The sequence below is a fragment of the Erythrolamprus reginae genome, chromosome 2, assembly GCF_031021105.1.
Source record: "Erythrolamprus reginae isolate rEryReg1 chromosome 2, rEryReg1.hap1, whole genome shotgun sequence".
Taxonomy (NCBI): Eukaryota; Metazoa; Chordata; class Lepidosauria; order Squamata; family Dipsadidae; genus Erythrolamprus; species Erythrolamprus reginae.
Genome location: NC_091951.1, coordinates 294,435,615 through 294,445,447, shown reverse-complemented (window position 1 = coordinate 294,445,447; position 9,833 = coordinate 294,435,615).

Here is a 9,833-nt window from a genome sequence, read left to right as displayed (position 1 = left end):
CAAAAAAATAAAGGGGATACTCAAAAAACACATCCTAGATATGAATGAATGAAATATTATCATTGAATAGTTCATTTGCACTACTATTCCATTTGTACAACATCTTGTGAAATTGATTGTCAATCAGTGTTTCTTCCTAAGTGGACAGTTTGATTTCACAGAAGTCTGATTTACTTGAAGTTATATTCTGTTTGTTAAGTGTTCCCTTTATTTTTTTGAGCAGTGCATATGATGTACATCAGGTTAGACATTCAAAACAAAACAAATAAAACAAAACAAAAAATCCTATAGAACAATATCATTTTGTATATTTCATTTAGGTGTTATTTCATTATTTACTTATTCCATTTTTAGCCTACTTAATACTTAATGCATGTGTCAGAATAATAATAATAATAATAATAATAATAATAATAATAATAATAATAATAATATATTAGATTTGTATGCCGCCCCTCTCCGAAGACTCGGTGTGGCTCACAACAATAATAACAATGTTACAATGGAAACAAATCTAATATTAAAAAACATCTACAAAACCCATCATTTAAAAACCATACAACACACGCATACCATACATAAAATATAAAAGCCTGGGGGAAGTGTCTAAAATTCCCCCATGCCTGGCAATACAGGTGGGTCTAAAGTAATTTGCGAAAGACAAGGAGGGTGGGGGAAGTTCTAATCTCTGGAGGGAGTTGATTCCAGAGGGCCGGGGCCACCACAGAGAAGGCTCTTCCCCTGGGGCCCGCCAAATGACATTGTTTAGTCGACGGGACCTGGAGAAGGCCAAGTCTGTGGGACCTTATCTGCTGCTGGGATTCGTGCAGTAGAAGGCGGTTCCGGAGGTATTCTGGTTTGATGCCATGTAGGGCTTTAAACATGAAATCCGACCCTGCTGATCCACTCGACCCACCCCACTCACTTGCCCCGGCATTATGCCATTCTATTTAGCCACGTTTTCAAGCTACATCATCCACAAAGCACAGGCTTGGAAGGTTGTGTGCAAGCACATAAGGTTGTGCACATGCACAGAAGGCATGTGTGACTGAAGTGAGCATGCATGCATGGGCAAACCAGTCGGGATATTATTCACCATGTGAATTTTTAACCGCTCCAAACTTGACTGTAAAAAATATGACTTCAGTAACCGAGTTGTCGAAGCGTGGAACTCATTACCGGACTCCATAGTGTCATCCCCAAACCCCCAACACTTTACCCTTAGATTATCTACGGTTGACCTATCCAGATTCCTAAGAGGTCAGTAAGGGGAGAGTACAAGTGCACTAGAGTGCCTTCTGTCCCCTGTCCTATTGCTCTCCTATATCTCCTATAACTTTCTTCTATTCCTATATCTCTTCTTCTATTCTTTCATTGATATGTTCTATTACTATACCTTCTTTTCTATTCTTTCATAGATATATTTTACTATGAGTATCTCCTCTATAACCTTCATCATGTATTTTACTATGTGTGTATGTATATATATACCCACTAAAACTCTCGTTGTGTATTGGACAAAATAAATAAATTAAATAAATAAACAAACAAACAACGCCTTCACAAGTTAAACATTTGTCTAGAGAAGCTTACTGAGTGAACAGAGAGCCTTTTCTCAGGTCTCCTAGCACAGAAAAATATCAAATGTACGTTGAAATGTTATTGTGTGAACTGCCAACACAAACACAACACATAGCATACAGTACTCAGTTCTCCACATGCATCCTGTATGATGACATATTCAGTTGTTTTTCTGTAGATTCAGAACCAGCTGCCTCCTGCTGTTTTCCAGATGCGCTGGCCTTCTTTCAGCACTCCTAGTCTCCTTAGCCACCTTTCTATCTCCATCTGAGAAATCTATCACATCTTTCGGTTCAGACAAGCCCTTTATGTAACCCTATCATTTCGATTCACTTAAAAGTAGTAGCTTTTCCAGACTTTTGTCCATTATTAATTTAAACACACCATGATTCCTTTTCAAATAAATGGAAGTTTGCCTTGGTGCAGACATATTGCATATTGAAGTATCTATCTCTTTTTCAGGAATGTATTCCCACTATTAATGAATTCCTGGATTTTGGCTTAGCATATATCCAGGTGAGGATCATGCTGAAAACATTGTTATACATGTCAGTGAAAGAGGCCCATTTCTAGAAATTATTCCAAGATTTATGTCAATACAAGATTCTAGCGGGCAGAAAAGTCCCAATTATCCCAACATTTCTATTAGAGATTGCCTGCTCCATCCAAGGAAGGGAGTATGTGAAGTGAGGAAAGCTTTATCCTTAAAAAAAATGTTTGTATCTGATTTTTGGAGACTACCTGTACAATCAGTTACCTGCAGGTTTTTTCATCCAGCTGGCTTTTTCCTTAAGTAGGACTGGAAGCAGGGGTGGGCTACTGCCTGGACTGGGGGGTTAGCGAAAATGGAGCTCCACCCTAGATTACCCAATTTATTTATTATTATTATTATTATTATTATTATTATTATTATTAATTAGATTTGTATGCTGCCCCTCTCCGTAGACTCGGGGCGGCTCACAGCAATGATAAAAACAATATATAATGACAAATCTAATAGTTAGACTCTAAAATAACAATAATACATTTAAAAAGTCTAACAAAAAATGCTGTTGAAAGAAAATGCAGGGAGTCTTGCATAAGCCACGCCCACAATGTGGTAGTAAAAATTTTGGTAGCCCTTCACTGCCTGGTATTAACCTGATGCCTTAGCCACTACACCAAACTGATTTTCATTATCCTGTGCATTCATAACTCCACCACCCAGAATAAGGAGAAAGGACAACATAAAGTACCAAAGACTGACAGCTAACATTTCAACCAATTACTAAAAGGAGATTCTTCCAAGTGATTCCCAGTGCTTATGTGTAATGAACTGTATCATTGCCAGTTTTCTAAGCATGTAGTACATAAGGAAAGATTAATTGCACTTAACATGGTCACCCTACATTTATTTATTCTCTCTTTAAAAAAAAAAAATCCAAATAGGTTTTCCTCTTTGGAATTCCAAAGAGGTTTAATTAAAAATTATGAACCTAGTTTAAAAAATAGGTTAAAACAATAAAAATTGAAATTAAAATATTTTTATAATGAAATTAACAACACAAATATTAATATAGCAATGAAAAATAAAAGCAGAAAAAACCCAAGGCCTTGGGAAATTAAAAAAAAATGTCTTTACCTAATGCTGCAAAGGGACACAACACAACCTGCTGTACTTCACTAAAGAGGGCATTAGAGTAAAACAACTATCTGTGAAAAAAAAATCAGTTATAACGTAGCCAGTTGTCATTCCACAATATGGGTCATGATGCATGGAATACATGAAGATGATCTTAAGGTATAGGTAGGAATTGGGATCCTAAGCCACGAAATACTTTATAAGTTAAAGTCTTGAATTGGGGCAAGAAATGAATTGTGATTCAATGGAGACCATGCTTCACTGTGATACTGGAATCCAGAGGTGGGCTGCTGGGGTTCGCATGGGTTCAGGAGAACCTCTAGCTAAGATTCTGTGCAGTTCAGAGAACCCCCAAATCCCACTCTTGGCTGGCCCTGACCCTGACCCCTCCCCTCATAGGAGTCCATTGCAAACTGTTTTGGAAGCAGGTAAATCCAGGGGGCACACACAGAGGTTCAGGAGGGCAAAAGAATGTGCCTACAAAAAATTTGGGAAGGCCGGAAACAGGCTCATTTCCAGCTTCCAGAGGGGAAGGCCATTTTTGCCCTTCTGGAGGCTCGAAGAAAGCCTCCGGAGTCTGGGAAGAGCAAAAATGTCCCTCCCACCATGGTGCAGCTGCGAGAGCAATCATGGGCTTCCCAAGATATGCCCATGTTACACCAACACTCTGCAGTCTGCATTGGTTGCTGATCAATTTCGGGTCACAATTCAAAGTGTTGGTTATGACCTATAAAGCCCTTCATGGCATCGGACCAGAATATCTCCGGGACCGCCTTCTGCCGCACGAATCCCAGCGACCGGTTAGGTCACACAGAGTTGGCCTTCTCCGGGTCCCATCGACTAAGCAATGTCGTTTGGTGGGACCCAGGAGAAGAGCCTTCTTTGTGGCGGCCCCGACCCTCTGGAACCAGCTCCCCCCAGATATCAGAGTTGCCCCCACCCTCCTTGCCTTTCACAAGCTCCTTAAAACCCACCTCTGTCGTCAGGCATGGGGGAATTGAAATTTCACTTCCCCATAGGCTTATAGAATTTATATATGGTATGCTTGTATGCATAGTTCCCTCTAAGCTGAGCAGTGAGCAATCGCTCACTTAAAAATCATCATCAACTCAGAGTTTTTCAAACCTGCCCAGAAGCCGAGAGGGAAAGAGTGAGAGGGAAGGAGAGAGAGAGGAAGAGAGGAAGAGAGAGAAACAGATAGAAAAAAGAGAGGAAGGAAAAGAGAAAGAAAAAGAATGGGAGTAAGGAAGAGAGAAAGAAAATCAAAATCTAGTTTGAAAGTAGTTCAACTATTTAAGTGGCATTTTGATATTGATAGAGTTGCCCTATTATGAGCTCACTGTTATAGACACACAGTACAGTATTTTATTTTGAAATTCTCTGAGGCAAAACAGGGTGGGTTTTTTGTTTGTTTGTTTGTTTATTTATTTATTTATTTATTTAATATTTCTGTGCCGCCCAGTCTCGAAGGGACTGCCGCTCAGACACTATACTTTTCCACCCACCCCCCAAAAAAATTAGAGGGAACACTGCTTGTATGTATGAGTGGTTCTTTAAATTGGGGTTTTTTAGATTATTTTTTAATATTAGATTTGTTTTCATTGTCTTTTCATTGTTGTTAGCCACCCTGAGTCTTTGGAGAGGGGCGGCATGCAAATCTAATAGATAGATAGATAGATAGATAGATAGATAGATAGATAGATAGATAGATAGATAGATAGACAGACAGACAGACAGACAGACAGACAGACAGACAGACAGACAGACAAACAAACAAACTAGGCCATGCCCATCATAGTTACACCTACCCAGCAACTGGGAAGAGAAGCCCTTGCTAAAGTTTTTGAAGCCCAAACCTGCTGGAGTGTACATATTGTCTATATTTGGCAGGATTATTGCCACAATATTTTGTTCTAGAAGATACCTCAGAACTATCCTTCATGGATAGTCTCATGTATAAAACATTGAAGTAATCTAAATAACCCATTACCAATCTCTATCTGAGTTGGGTCGTAACTGATAACCAGACTAAGCTAGTACTGGGCATTTTGTATTATAGTGACCACTTAACATCTATGGCAGTGAAGGACAACCTTTTTGGCGCTGTGTGCCATGTGTGGCGTGCAACAGGACTCCTGTGTGCCAGCACCCATAATGCAATGCGTTCCCCTTGCATATGTATGCCTACAACCCTGCATGTGTCATCCCCAAACCCCCAACACTTTACCCCTAGATTATCTACGGTTGACCTATCCAGATTCCTAAGAGGTCAGTAAGGGGCGAGTACAAGTGCACTAGAGTGCCTTCCGTCCCCTGTCCTATTGCTCTCCTATATCTCCTATACCTCTCTTCTATTCCTATATCTCTTCTTCTGTTCTTTCATTGATATGTTCTATTACTATATCTTCTTTTCTATTCTTTATTAGATATATTTTACTATGAGTATCTCCTCTATAACCTTCATCATGTAATTTACTATTAGTCGTGTTTACATGTGCGCCAGTAACCAGAAGATTAGCTGGCCAGTGCAAATACATGTGCTAGAAACCCAGAAGAGGACTGAGCACTGCCGCATGTGCCAGGTGAAATGGCTCTGCGTGCCATAGGTGCCATTGGTTCGCCATCATGGATCTATAGAATCAAAATGGATCCAGAATTAATTCCAACCTAGAAACTTGATCGTTAGAGAAATTTTGATCTAAGATATATTGAACCCAAAAGTAATCTATGTATACACATTATGTCTGAACTATGTTTAAATTTGTAGATCCTCATCCATTTCTGAAGCCAGGCACTGATTCACCAATTTTGCTGGCTCACCTGGATTTGATGAAAATATTGCTGGATGTCATCAACATACTGGTGACATTTTCTTCAAACTTCCTGGAGATCTCATTCAGCAGTTTTGTACAGATATTAAACAGCATGAGAGGTAAAACAACAGAGCTCGTAACATATAAGAGCTATTGCTAGTAATTACAGATGCCAATTTAGTGGTGGCTTGATTTTTTCTTTGGTAAATGGTTTATATACCGTCATAAGTTTCTATATTGTAAACTGTTCGCAGTCTTCTAAATGCTGGTAAAATTTTCAGGAAAATTAGTGCTCTCAAACTTTCTCCTACAAAATATATCCAAAAAGGCAACTGAACACAGAACTAAACTATAATTGAAATGGACCTTAAAAATAAATTTCATCCAACAGTGTCTAAGTCTGGTGGGCCATCACAGACATAACCATCTGGCTTGGGAACAAGATAGTAACTATCAGCCTATAATTATGCAGTTCTTTTGGGATCATCAATGTTTTCTTTCAAGAACCTCTTTGTATGAGGCTGGGGTTATTGCTTCCCCTAGTGAAAATTTATAACCTCCAAGATCTGGAGGAACAACCCCTTTCTTCTATATATAATAAGTCACAAGGGTTAAGTAAAACATATATTTGATCATACTTGAAATCCAATGTGTTCGTTAAGCAAGATCCTAGACCACACATGTCTAGCTAAGAAAGTATTTTTTAAAAAATTCTATTCAATCTAATCCAATTTTCAGAGATTACCTGATAAATTTGTGTAGATTTGTTGGCAAGGTTTTTCAGAAGAAGTCTATCTGCTTTTGTCATTGCCACATTGCCAAGGAACTAACCAAAGTTGTTTGCATTCAAAGAAAGAGCAGAATTCTTTCAGTTTCTAGTCTGATGCCTAGACCAAACTAGCTCTCAAGAAAGCATTACCTTGTATTGTGTTGATATAGTAAGTTTTGATTTTCTCCATTATTTCTTCACACTTCATTTTCAAGTATTTTATGCATGAGAGTGTAGAGAAATAGAGATAGACAGACCCGCTTAGGGTTTAAAAAACAACACATGGTCCATTAATTGATTTCAGATTTCATTCTTTCTCGAATGGAACAATTGGTGTTATTCAGTCTGTGGGAGATTGTCTTCCCTCATGATTACTTTAAACTAGTAGCATAATTGTGGTTGGAAATGTTCATTTGAGCTTTAACCTGAGCAAAACAGTTCTTATTACTGGTTCATTAGTAAAGCTTTGTGAAGCTGGGGGATGTAGATTTACCAAGTGATTTATGTTTTCAGCAAGTAGACAGTTGAGGGAAAGCTATTCAGGAGATCTTCATTTGCTTTTGATTTAAGTGTCAATTTCATTCATTGTATCCCAGACCAGTTCACATCAGTTCACATTTAGTGAGAAAAGATTTAAGAAAGATTTATTATAGAAAAAAATGGAAAATACAATATGAAGGATGATGAGTAAAGATCAAGAGGCTGAATAAAGGGATGAGCTAATAAAAGAAATGGAGGAAAAGATTGAATCGAAGAAGCAGAAAACAAAAGAAGAAAATAAGGAGGAAATAATAATGAAAATAACAGTGAGTGATGAATTAAACCAGGGGAAAAAATTAAGTGAGTTGAAAAGAGAATTGGAGATACAGGAAGAAGCTTTTGAAAGGGCGATAGGGGTTTGGACAGATATTTTGGAAGCTAGGCAGTGGAAGTGGGTAGTGATGGGAGAAATACTTAGATTGAACAGCCAAGAAGCAGATGCAAACTGAGGTAAAGATCCAAGAGAGGAATATGGGAGGCAAGTCATAAAAATACTTAGCAATAAAAGTACTGAAGCGGAGAAGAGACAGTGGATAGAAAGGAAAGGATTTCTCTTTCATCTTCTAATTTGATATTTTTCTTCTCTTTCTTTCCCTTCTTTTTTAGAATGGTTGCATGATTAGAAGTTAGGTAGGATAGAAAGAAAATGTCTTTTAATAAAGGATAATGGAGTGATAAGACAGAGTGGCTGTGGGTTTTGCCTCCCAGGGACAATTCCATCTGTCCATCCATCACCCTGGGGGTGGGGGAATCATTGTCCCCCTCAGAGAGGGACTGCAACTTGGGCATCCTCCTTGATCCACAGCTCACATTAGAGAAACATCTTTCAGCTGTGGTGAGGGGGGCGTTTGCCCAGGTTCGCCTGGTGCACCAGTTGCGGCCCTATTTGGGAGTCACTGCTCACAGTCACTCATGCCCTCATCACCTCGAGGTTCGACTACTGTACGCTCTCTACATGGGGCTACCTTTGAAGAGTGTTCGGAAACTTCAGATCGTGCAGAATGCAGCTGCGAGAGCAATCATGGGCTTCTCTAAGTATGCCCATGTTACACCAACACTCCGTAGTCTGCATTGGTTGCCGATCAGTTTCCAGTCACAATTCAAAGTGTTGGTTATGACCTATGAAACCCTTCATGGCATCAGACCAGAATATTTCCGGGACCGCCTTCTGCCGCATGAATCCCAGTGACCAGTTAGGTCCCACAGAGATGGCCTTCTCTGGGTCCCATCGACTAAACAATGTCGTTTGTCGGGACCCAGGGGAAGAGCCTTCTCTGTGGTGGCCACGGTCCTCTGGAACTAGCTCCCCCCAGAGATCAGAATTGCCCCCACCCTCCTCACCTTTCGTAAGCTCCTTAAAACCCACCTCTGTCGTCAGGCATGGGGGAATTGAGATATTCCTTCCCCCTAGGCCTATACAATTTATGTGTGGTATGTTTGTGTGTATGTTTGGTTTTTAATAAGGGTTTTTAGTTATTTTAAATATTAGATTTGTTATATGCTGTTTTTATTATTGTTGTTAGCCGCCCCGAGTCTACGGAGAGGGGCGGCATACAAATAGATAGATAGATAGATAGATAGATAGATAGATAGATAGATAGATAAATAAATAAACAGACAGACAGACAAACAGACAAACACACACACACACACACACACACACACACACAAATAAATAAAATACCTCCAAAGAAAACCCATGATGACCAAAGGCAGTTTTAAACATCTTAGGATGCTGAACAGATTACATCCCGTCATAGAATAACAACTATATCTATGACAATCATATTGATATCTATCAAGAGTTGGTAAGGAGTGTGAGTGTGCATGTGTTTGTGTTGTGATAAAGCATTGCATGATTAAAAAAACATATGAGTTAAATTCTATAATCCTCTTCCCCTTTTGTTAAGAATGATACATATAGCCGCCTTGAGTTTTCAGAGAGGGGCAGCATACAAATCTAATAAATTATTATTATTAATAATAATAATAAAATGACTAGAACATATTTCCCATCTTGTTTCAGGAATCATGATTTATGTCAAAGATTGACTTACGACATAACTTGATATGTTAATTAAATGTTACAATTTGTTCAGCAATAATACTGTTCAGTTGATGGGTGGATTTCAGATCTGAATCCAGGGGGATCACATATTTAATTGCCAGCAACCATTAAGCCATCTTCTGCAAAGTACAGGTCATATGAAATTTACACAGAATTATTGTATAATCCCAAGTAAATTAACACTTAGTTTCATAGGAACATAAAATAACAGCTGCTGTTTAATTATAGTCTGGGAGTATTTATGTACAGCACTACTACACAGAATCATATTTTCAAAGTTTAATGATACAATATAGAATGGTTTCTCCAAAATCCCTTTTCATCTTCTGGGAAACATTTTCTAGCGATTTTCATGAGATTGGGAGTTAGGAAGAAGCATGGAAAAATATGATACCAGCAGCTCTAATTTCATGAATATTAAACACAAGGTAACATGTAGTA